Source organism: Dasypus novemcinctus, chromosome 29, assembly GCF_030445035.2.
Source record: "Dasypus novemcinctus isolate mDasNov1 chromosome 29, mDasNov1.1.hap2, whole genome shotgun sequence".
NCBI lineage: Eukaryota > Metazoa > Chordata > Mammalia > Cingulata > Dasypodidae > Dasypus > Dasypus novemcinctus.
The window spans coordinates 4,125,861-4,137,220 of record NC_080701.1 but is presented as its reverse complement, the minus strand read 5'-3'; the positions used below and the strand labels follow the sequence as shown (position 1 = coordinate 4,137,220).

Sequence of the window (11,360 nt, the reverse complement as noted above, 5' to 3'; positions counted from 1 at the left end):
CTCTCTCTCTACTTTCCTCTCCAGCTCACTGAAATGAACTCCACCCTCAGGCCTGTTACACTTTCTCTATCCCACAAGCCATGCTCCCTTACTTCCTGGGTTCTCCCATTCTTCTTTCCACACTAAATATCTATCCCTTCTTCTCTCTATCTTACCAAGGCTCCCTATTATTACTTTCACAATATGAGTTTCTAACCATTTCTTTGTCCATTTTCCCTTTATGTGATTGTAGTACACATTCAGTTTAAAATCTCAGAACATCTTGATGTTTTCTTTAGGTGATTCATATATTTAAAAGCAATCTCTCCAAAGGATTATAAAGTGCCTAAAAAACCCTTTCCTTCTTTTTTATTTTATTTTATTAAATTGTCTTTTTTTAAGGTGCATAGATCACAAAAAATGATATATCAAAAAATATAAACGTTTCCCACATACTCCACCCCCCACCCCGTACTCCTCCCACATCAACAACCTCTTTCATCAGTGTGGCACATTCATTGCATTTGGTGAATACATCTTGGAGCACTCCTGCACCACATGGATTATAGTTCACATTGTAGTCTACACTCTCCCCCAGTCCACCCAGTGGGTTATGGCAGGATATATAATGTCCAGCATCTATCCCTGCAATATCATTTAGGACAACTCCAAGGCCCCAAAATGCCCCCACATCACATCTCTTCTTCCCTCTCACTGCCCTCAGCAACTACCATGGCTACTTTCTCCAGATGAATGCTACAGTTTCTTCCATTAGTCACAATAATTCTATAGCAGAATGGCAGTAAATCCACTCTAATCCATATTTTATTCTTCCATCCTGTGGACCCTAACACCTCCATAATTTTGGAAATTGGAAGAGGTGATCAACTGAACAAACCACCAGAATAGAATAAAACATATACTGTTGAAAGAAACATGTTGATATAAAATATTTTATGCAATTTTATCTCCATAAATTAGATTTAAAAACATACATGTATTTAAAAAGCACCTATACATAAAAGTTTTTTTAAATCATGAATTTTCCACCATAGAAGGGGCTTTAATGTTTATGTATGCTCTATCAAGGTAAATTATGAAATAAAACATGCAAAATATTTTAATTATATTATCTATTTATTTAAAGTTTCCTTTTTTTTTTATTTTTTTATTATTTTTTTATTTTTTTAGCTTTTATAAAGGGGGTTTATTTGGGTTCTAAGATTACAGTTCCGAGGCCATAAAATGTCCAAATCATGGTACCATCATTGGAGTTTTCTCACCAAAATCAGGTATGATCGATCCTGTTGTCAGGCCACGTGGCAAAGCAAGATGGCCACTGATCTCTGCTGAGGTCTCTGTCTTCCCTTTCAGGATCTGCCATATCCCAGAGCTCAGCTGTGGGCATCCAGGCATACGCTTTTCTCTTTCAGGCCTCCCCTATCAGTCTCAGGTGCTCCACTTTCTTGTTGAGTTCAGCTGCAAGCTATCAGGCACATGGCTTATCTCCGCCTGGGCCTCGGCTCTTTGGGCCTCTCTTGGGCTTCTTTCCTTGCATCTCAGTTGTGGGCAAAATTGGAGTCCTTTCTCTCACATTGCAGAATCAATTAAAGTTTCCTTTTTTATTTGAAGCAACGGTTTCCCCTCCATAATGAATTAAGCCTTTTACCCCACAACAGAGTTGCTGGGTTTGCAAGTTGTACCCGTTTGGAGATCTGAAGAAGCCCTAGCCTCACTCACCTCACCCCATTGCCCCATATTGATTCAAATAAAGCAGCATACTGATGTCTAAGAGCCTGTAATTAGAAATTTATTTATCTGACTGAAGTATTTTATATTAAAATTTATGCAATGAACATATTATGGGTCAAATGAGATGAAAACCCCAGAGAAAATAATGTAAGAGCTTGAAAAAAATGTCTGAATAAGTGAAAAATTAATGTGAATTAATAAATCAGTTTAATCCCTTAAGGGAAAGTTTGGATTGGGTGGCAATGTGGTCATGCTATTGGCTGGAAGAAAGGGCATGTCCAAGGTGAGGAAATGGGGCAGAAAACTTCCGAAACATCAGAAACTTCAGAAAATTTGCCAAGGCAAATTGCAGATTACCTATATTTTTGCTAAGGTTCAGATATTGAGAACATATTTATCTTCAGTAGTTTATGAATAAAATATTGCTTCAAATATTCATCTGGCTACCACCTCAAAAATTATGTCTGCAGTGGCTTGACTTTTGTACCCCACATTTAGACATGTTCTTGTCTTAATCCACATTCCTGTGGCTGTGAACCCATGTAAATATGATCTTTTGAACATGTTATTTTCAATGAAAGTGTGGCCCAACTGAATGCATTTGTTCTTAACCTAGGTTATTGTTATATGTGTGTTCTGTTTTACCTCCCCCATGATGCTATGAATAAATCACTTAACTTTAGTTAACATCATCTTTGGGTTTAGTGAGTTGGGACTGAATTAGAGGGCCTTTAAAATCACTTAAAATTCTTATTAAAATACACTGTATTATGATTGTATTTTACAAACCAGCAATATTTTGTCATTGGGGTTTTGGTAAAATCAAGGAAACAGTAGAAAATGCCCTATCTAATTTTTCTATGCTAAAGAATATATAATAATGCCAATCATTGGGATTGAATATTTTTAAGTTTTAGTGGACTTTAAAATGTTTTATCTAATAAAATTCAGAAAATATCATTTAGTTAGAAAGATTTTTTCATCCCTATTGCTTACCAAAATTTATAGATGAGTTTATGAAATAATATTTGCCTTGAAGCACCATTGAACATTTTTGGTCATTATCAGTAAAGCTACTCTAAATGTTCTTTTTAAGTTTTGTGAGCATATGCTTTCATCCCTCTTTGAGGAGTACCTAGAATTGGAGTGGCTTTGTCCTGGGGTAAATGTAAATTTAGTTTATATAACAATTTTTTTTTGGTCTTTCTAACATTTTGCACTTCTACCAACAGTTTAAGAGCGTTCCAGTTGCTCCATAGCCTTGCCTGTATTTGGTGTTATCAGTTTTTCTCTTTGTTGGTGTCTCTTTCAGGCTTTAATTTGCATTTCCCTGGTGACAAGTGCTAATGAGCACTTTTCATTGGCCATTCATATATCCAGTTGTGAACTGTCTGTTAAGATTATAATGGATTCTTTTGATGAGCCCAAGTTAACTTTAATGAAGCCTGCCACATTTGTTGAAAAGAATTCCTGCTCCCCATTAGACACTTTAACCTTTGTCTAAAATAGACTGGAGTCTATTGTTGGTCTCATTATTCCTTTGCATTCATTGATCATAAGCCACTACCACACTCAGGTGATGATCGTAGTTCTATAATAAGTCTTGAAACCATGTAGTGTGAGGCCAGTGACTTTATTCCTTTTTCAAGATTGCTTTATGTATTCTAGACCAGTGCTGCTTGTTTTATTTGTACACATTTGTGCTTGAAGGATATTATGCTGTAATTTTCTTTTATGGCAATGTCATTGTCAGGTTGGGCTTTAGGATAATTTGGCTTTGTTAAAATGAGTTTGAAGCTTGTATCTGTCAAGTCATCTAAGTCTAGAATCTTTTTGTATGGGGAAGATTTTCATAATGAATTCAGACTTAATTTCCTCTATCCAACTTTTTTTTTTTAAGATTTATTTATTTATTTAATTCCCCCCCCCTCCCCTGGTTGTCTGTTCTCTGTCTCTTTGCTGCGTCTTGTTTCTTTGTCTGCTTCTGTTGTCGTCAGCGGCAAGGGAAGTGTGGGCAGTGCCATTCCTGGGCAGGCTGCACTTTCTTTCGCGCTGGGCGGCTCTCCTTATGGGGTGCACTCCTTGCGCGTGGGGCTCCCCTATGCGGGGAACACCCCTGCGTGGCAGGGCACTCCTTGCGTGCATCAGCACTGCGCATGGGCCAGCTCCACAGGGGTCAAGGAGGCCCGGGGTTTGAACCGCGGACCTCCCATGTGGTATACGGACGCCCTAACCACTGGGCCAAGTCCGTTTCCCTCTATCCAACTTTTAAAGTTGCATTTTTAAGTAATTTGTCCATTTTATCAAAAGTTGAATTTTTGGTATAAAGTTGTTTATAGTGTTCTTTTATTATTGTTTGAACATTTGTAAGATATTATAAGAGGAGTGATAACTCCTCTTCCTTTCTGATATTAGTCATTTGTGTTCTCTTGTTTTAGTCTTGATCAGTCCAGCTAAGACCTTATCATTTTTCTTATTCTGTTCAAATAACCATATTTTGGATTTGCTTGATTCCATATCATTCATGTAGTTCTTAAAATCATTTTCATTAAATACATGAAATTCTACATCTTTTGGGAGCTTTGCCATGCCCGTATTTCTTGCTTATTTTTACATTTTCATTGATTTGACAAATTTTTTTCAATATCACTGATGTTTGACATGTTAGGGAGGGAGATATTCTGGCCGTAAGCAAGGAAGAGATCAGACTGAGGACAAACTGTATAAGGTTATTTCATTGTAAATAAAATCTTAGCACCAAAGATGCCCTTACTAATGTGTATGTAATGTGTAGCAGCTTGGGGAGCACAGAGCAAAGGAGGTGTTAAATAATTATATATGTTGAATGTCTGGGGTACCAGCCATTCTGCACGGTTCAGTAAATACAACCTCTATCAAGAATTCCAACTGTCACTTAATCAGCTGCTACATGCTAGGCATGCCTGGTGTTTTTAATCATCACAAAAATCCCGTGCCCTGTTTTACAGGTGAGGAAAATGTGGTTTAGAGGAATCAAATAGCACAATAATATTAGGACCTTATTCTGGCCAATGAAACATGCACTGTGGGGCTTCTAAAAAGTTTCCTCGTCTGGCAATGGGAGCTCTTCTCTTCCTCTAGGCAGTGCCGTGTGGTTGACGCCTGGACAGCTGAGGACAAAGCCCGCTCTCCGGGGCTGGTGGAACAGAACAGCCGAGGCCTGAGGTCCAACCAGAGCAAACTGCGAGTCATTTAGACCCAGCCTGACCCGACTTCCCATTCCTGTTTTTCTTACTGTTTTGGAGAACCCAGTTCAGGAATTCCATGACGAAGCAGAAAAGATCCTAACGGATAAATTCATGTTGTCCTACAGTGTTTAATGCGCATGGCGATTTGGCTTCTGGTGCTCACCTGCACTTTGAGAGCTCCTGGTGTTTGCTTTCAAGCTGCGGCTCTTTCATCGTATTCAGCAGTCGACAAGCAATAAGAGAGGAATGAAAACCATAGCGCTGTGCACTGTGTCTCAGAGGTTCTGTGCAGAGAAAACGGAGCCAGTTTTCACAACCTCATGTCCTTTTAGTACAAAACCAATCAGGAACTAGACAGCGAGAGACTAAGCACCTTGCCCTAAGTGGGTGGAAAGTCAGGATTTAACATAAAAATAACTTACAATTGTTGTTTCCCTTTTAGTTTTAGTACACCTGGTGATCAAGGTGAATGATTTTAATTGTTGTTATTGTTTACATGAGTCTGGAGACCTATAGAAAAACTAGGTCACTTAATTTATTTCTCTGTCTTAAAAATTGGACATGATGAATTAACCAGGCATTTACATTTTCCCATTCTCGTTGATCAAGATAATACATTCTTTCTTTGTAGCCAGACACCATATTTATTCTCTTTACTTTTCACAAATTATATTTATTCTAAAAATTTTTTTATGAACTTGAGATCCACTTGCCCATTTACTCATTTTACTTAAAGTGATTCTACATATACTTAACATCAAATGTGAACATGCATTTTTTTTTTTCCATATATGAGCTTATATATATTTTGACGTATAATGATTCCTGAGCCCACTTCTTAGACATAAAAGAACTGTTTTCTCATTTTGCTTTATTTTCTCTGGACTACGGGTCTTCTTTGCTTCTATTTTCCAACGTAGGATCTGTGGCGGTCTCTGTAAGACAAGGTTGAAACCATTATGTGTAGTACTAGGTCAGAATTCCTACGTTGAAAGAGTAGCCCTGGTATTTAGACCAGTTACGTAAGCTCTCGCAGCGGTACTTCTCTCGATGATTGCTACCCTCTGCCAGGGGGGCCTGCTGTCACCTGTACTCCTCAGGCTTTGTGACTTTTTTTTTTTTTTTTGCCTGAAACACATTGTCCACTCGGCACCCGGCTAATGCAGGCACTGCCTGCGAGCCTTACTTTAAGAGCCTTTTCCTCAGGTGGTCTTTCCTTCATCTCTCATTCTTCTCCCCATTATTCTTTCCCATAGTTTCCTGCTGTTTTCCATCAGAGCATTTGACTCAAAACACACAGCTTCTCCAGCCCCATTCCACACCTCCTAAATCATCCTATCTACTGGTTTGGCATAGGCACTGAGATTTTCGTAAGCCCCTCAGGTGCTTTTTTATAAGTGCCACCGAGTCCATGGTCAAATTCAAGCCCCAGCTTGACACACAAGCACAAGGCCCTTTACGATTTGCCCTCAATTATTAATATGTAGGCAGCTTGTGCTTTGGTCGGTACCTATTTGTTGCTATACATATATTCCAGGTACAGGAACTCACGTGCTGCTACAGAATTTATCATCTTTTCCAATCCTCCCAGCAATTTAATTTACTATTTTAGATATTTTTACTACCCAATATGTCTTCCTTTGTTTTAATTCTAGCTCAACTGCCCTGGTCTCTCCTGACTTCCTAGACAGTTAGATCATCTGTCTATATTGTTGGTCTCATTATTCTATGGCATTCATTGGCCATGAGCCATCACCTTCATGTCCATTTCCTTTCTCCTCTGGTAGATCAATGTAGAAGCTTCTATAGTGTTATGAGTCCCCTTTGAAGTAAGAACACAAGCAGGTATAAAACCTTGGGAAGAAAGTAAGAGGACTTGAGACTTCCATTTGATTATGTTCATGGCAAATCCATCTCCACCTGCATAATAGGCCATTGCTATTTGTTCATTTATCTAGACTCTGATTCTTTGAGGGGAAGGATGCTGTGTTATTCAACTTTCTATCTCCAGCAAGTAGCAAAAAAGTACAGAGTAGGTACTCAGGAATATTTTGATAAATTAGCAGAGAAATACCCAAATGCTCCAAGTTCATTTTCTCTGGAACAAAGGGGAAAAAATGAAATTAGAGACAGTAAGGTCAGGCGCTGATCTACTGACTCCTTCTTTTCTACTGGAAATGCCCCTTTCTCATCTTTTCTCCTCCTCTTGACTCCCACCCTGCCAGTTGCAAGAATTGTCTACTGTTCTTTGTCATTTTATACCTGGCTTACTACAGGGCAATTGTGATCACAATTTGGTCCATAAATTTTGTGTATCAAAATTGGATAGTTGGTTATAAAAGCAGATTTATTAACACCACATCAGACTTTCTAAATCAGAATCCCTAAGGGCAGTGCCCAAGAATCTGCATTTTAATTAGCCCCTTCTGAAGCATACTTAACTGTGAGAACCACTCCTCTAAGTCTTTTGTACCCAAATCTTACCACTTGTTTGAATTCTGTATTAGTCAGCCAAAGGAGTGCTGATGCAAAGTACTTGAAATCTGTTGGCTTTTATTTGGCATAAAAGCTTTCAGTTACAAGGCCCTAAAGAGTCCAACGTAAGGCACCATAAGAGGTACTGTCTCACCAAAGTCAGCTGTTACGTGTTGAAGCAATATGGCGGGCGATCACTGCCTGGCCTCTCCTTCCTCTTCCCCGAAAGGCTCCATGGACCCAGCTTCATCCATCTCAGCTGTAGGCTGGCATAGGGTTCATCTCTCAGGGCTTCCTCTCTCAGTCTGGCATAGGGCTTGTTTCTTTCCAAGCTTACTCAGCTGCTCAGATGCAAACTCATCTCTCTCCAGGGGGCTCCAAGATCAAAACTGACAAAACTCTCTCTTCTGGCATCTATGGAGTGCTCTCTCTTCCCATGTGTCTTCTTGAGTGAATGTCCATTTATATCAGCCCACCAGGGGGGCGGGGACTCAACCTGAGTCACAGGTTATTTAATCAAAGATATCTCAGGTGAATCTGATGCAATCAAAGGGGATCACACCCAGAGGAATAGACTGGTTTACAAACATAATCTTTTTTGGGGTTCCTAAATAATCTCAAACTGCCACAAATCTTTACTGAATTTCTCTGGCCCTTTGCCAGTGGTTGTACTGCAATGGGAAGTGCACAAGTCAAGAGAAAGCTCTGTGGGGCAGGACTGTGTTTGCCTTCTTGGCCAATTTGTCCCACTGCCCAGCACAATTCCCAACTGAAAGTAGGTCCTTGTCATCTTTGGATAAAAGAATGAAGAAAAGAGGCATCTCCCCTGTCTGGGGGAGGGGCAAGGCAGGGATGGAAGGCAACAAGCAAACCCGTAGCAAGGGTCACGAAGGACAGTGGAGAAATGTGAAATAAGCACGACTTGCGGTTGAGTGTCTGCTAAGGATGGAAAGAAAGGGGAGTCTGGGGTGGAATACATTTTATTTATGAGAAGAATAGTCATAAAGACTGGAGAAAGTGATATGGAGGGAGCAGGAGGTGCCGTTTTGCCTCCTTTTCAGGGGAAGACTTAAAGGCAAAAGTGCAATAAAGCTGTTTCTTGAGTTGAAAGATTGATTCAATGATGTCAGTGTATTTATTAGGATTTATGAATACAAAAGGCAACTGGTTTTTAAATATGCACATTTTTGCTCTATTTAGAATGCAGCCCACAGACCTACCACATTAACCAGGTAAACTGTTCATCTAACAAATTTGGTCATGTCTGATTGAACACTGATCTATAAGGTTAGCTGGAAACTATGAAATACTATATTGTGTTATATATTTTTAGCCTCTGGCAGCACACACAGTGCATTGGGCTGAGTCAGGAGTGTGGAGTGAATATAGAACATATTGTGTTGTATCCATAAAACCTAGTTTAGTACGTTGACAAAGGCCTGCATATCTCTCTTACTAAGAATTGGAATTGAGTTTCATATCTCTCTCTTAAGTACTAAGTACTATCCTGTAAACTAATTTAAGATATTACCAAGTATTTCTGTTGGTAAGAAAAAATAAGAAAAAAAAATGATTGAAGGAAATAGAAAAACATAGGAATATGGGAAAGAATGAAATCACCAATTTATTTTTGCTAAATACTTGCAAAAATCCAGAACAAGAAAATTATGTCAGATATTTGAAGTAGATAATATAAATTAAATGGGAGAAAGTAAAAGTGATGAATCTCTTTACAAATGACAATATTCAAATGTCCTCATGTAATTTATTTTTATATACTTGCTAGAGCACTTATCAAATCTTCATAAATAATTCTAGAGAAGTAATTGCTGGGGAACGGAAAAGGTGTATAGTGGTAGAAAGACAAAGAAATTTCAGTACTGGATATTGGCATCCCAGGGTCCACAGGATGGAGAAATAAAATATGGATTAGAGTGGATTTACTGCTATTCTACTATAGAGCTATTTGACTCTAGCAATGGAAGAAATTTTATCACTGATGTGAAGAAAGTGGCCACGGGAATTGCTGAAGGCAGGGAGAGGGAAGAAGAAGAGGTGTGATGTGGGGGCATTTTCGGGACTTGGAGTTGTCCTGAATGATATTGCAGGGATATATGAAGCACATTTTACATCCTGCCATAACCCACCAAATGGACTGGGGGACAGTGTAAACTACAATGTAAATTATAATCCATGCTGTGCAGCAGTGCTCCAAAATGTACTCACCAAATGCAATGAATGTGCCACACTGATGAAAGAGGTTGTTGATGTGGGAGGAGTGGGGGTGGAGTGGGTAGTGGGGATATGGGAACCTTTATATTTTTAATGTAACATTTTGTGTGATCTATATATCTTTAAAAACAAGACAAAAAATTTGCTAAAAAATAGAAAATGTAGTTATAATAATTTTTAAAATAGTGCCATACTAATATAAGAATAAGGTCAATGGAACTGAAAAGAAAGCTAAGACATAAGTATGAATAAAATCATCAGGTCTTATGCAAAAAAAAAAAAAAAACAGCACTAACTTCCTCTGAAGAATAAATTTAGGCCAGTTTCTGTTCTCAGTTCCAAAGGTCAAATGCCATGGTGGAAATGATGGTTGACATGTGAATTTTGCCAAAAGATGATATACCCGTCTATTATAAGTTTAGGTTTGCTATACTCTTGACTGATGTATCTTTAGGGTCTACCTCAGTACCTGGTGCATATTATAATTAAATATTCAGTAAAGTCTTTATTGACCTGAAGGAAACTTTTATAAGAGAGGCATGAACATTTTGAATTTTCGATTTGTTTAGAGGATATTTTTTAAAAAGATTTATTATCTCCATATGAAAACAACTAAAGAAAATCTTGAAAAGAGTTCTTCAGTTACAAAGCTATGTACAACTTGGAATAGGAGCAGTGCTTTTGTACTTCTTATGGTCCAGGAAACCAGCAAACTTAAAAGTAAGTTTTATTGCAAAAGTTTATATATTGTTTCAAAATTTGAATGCATTTTTTTCCACCATGGTTTACCCCATCTCATTTCTCCAAAACCCTATCTTTAGATGTAAACTAATTACTGCATTTTGAAAGTTCATATCAGTAAATATTAAAAGTGTTCTGTATGCAAAGCACTATGAAGTATTGTGTAAATTTCAAAGATGAAAAAAATAGACTCAGACTCCAAGAGCTCAGTGATTACTGCAGGGAACACACACATAGGGAATTAATTTCAATATAAGGCTGATGGCCAAATATGCTAGAAGTAAGATATTTCAGTATGAGGTAAAATATTCTATTTGGTAGAAATTAATTTTATTAGTAATAGAAAACAAAATAACTCCATAATAATAAAATCTAACATATCTTGAAAAACTAATTATGTTTAATTATCTAAAGTCAAGAATGACCCTCCTACAAAGACGTGTCAGTGGTTTCCTGTCCTTGGACACGTAAGAAGTGGAGGGAAAAAGATGTGGACTTGGAGAAGTCTGGAGCCCGCTTGCTCCCTGCAGGCTCAAGATCATCCTTTCCCACACAGAAAATAAAAGTAAATAAATAAAGTCAAGAATGAAGAAGAGGTAGACCAATTTGTAAATGTACTGAAAGGTATTTTGGCCACATATTCAACTGAACAAGAATTGAACTGAAACATTTTCAACCTATTAGCACTTCAAAGTTTAGATCTCCATAAAGACATGTTCAGTGCATGACACCCAGTCCAGTAAATTTGACACTTCGGAAATTGGTCTTCGAAGATGCTATTAGTTAAGATAAAGCCGAACTGGGTTAGGGTGGCCACGATCCCTGTGATTAGTGTCCTTTTGGGAAGCATAGAACTGGACACGGACAAGCAGTGAGCAAAGATGCCATGCAACAACTGAGGCAGAGGATGGCATGGGTGGCCAGCAAACCACCAGGAGCCAGAAGAGGCCAGGA

The 11,360-nt window shown here is 38.3% G+C and overlaps 1 non-coding gene across 1 annotated transcript; it reads left to right on the top strand.

The window, feature by feature from the left end:
- Positions 1 to 10,830: 10,830 nt before the first annotated feature.
- Positions 10,831 to 10,962, top strand: LOC111767024 (small nucleolar RNA SNORA38). Its single transcript, XR_002798920.1, has one exon. It is a non-coding gene; the product is annotated as a small nucleolar RNA SNORA38 (small nucleolar RNA).
- Positions 10,963 to 11,360: the final 398 nt, after the last annotated feature.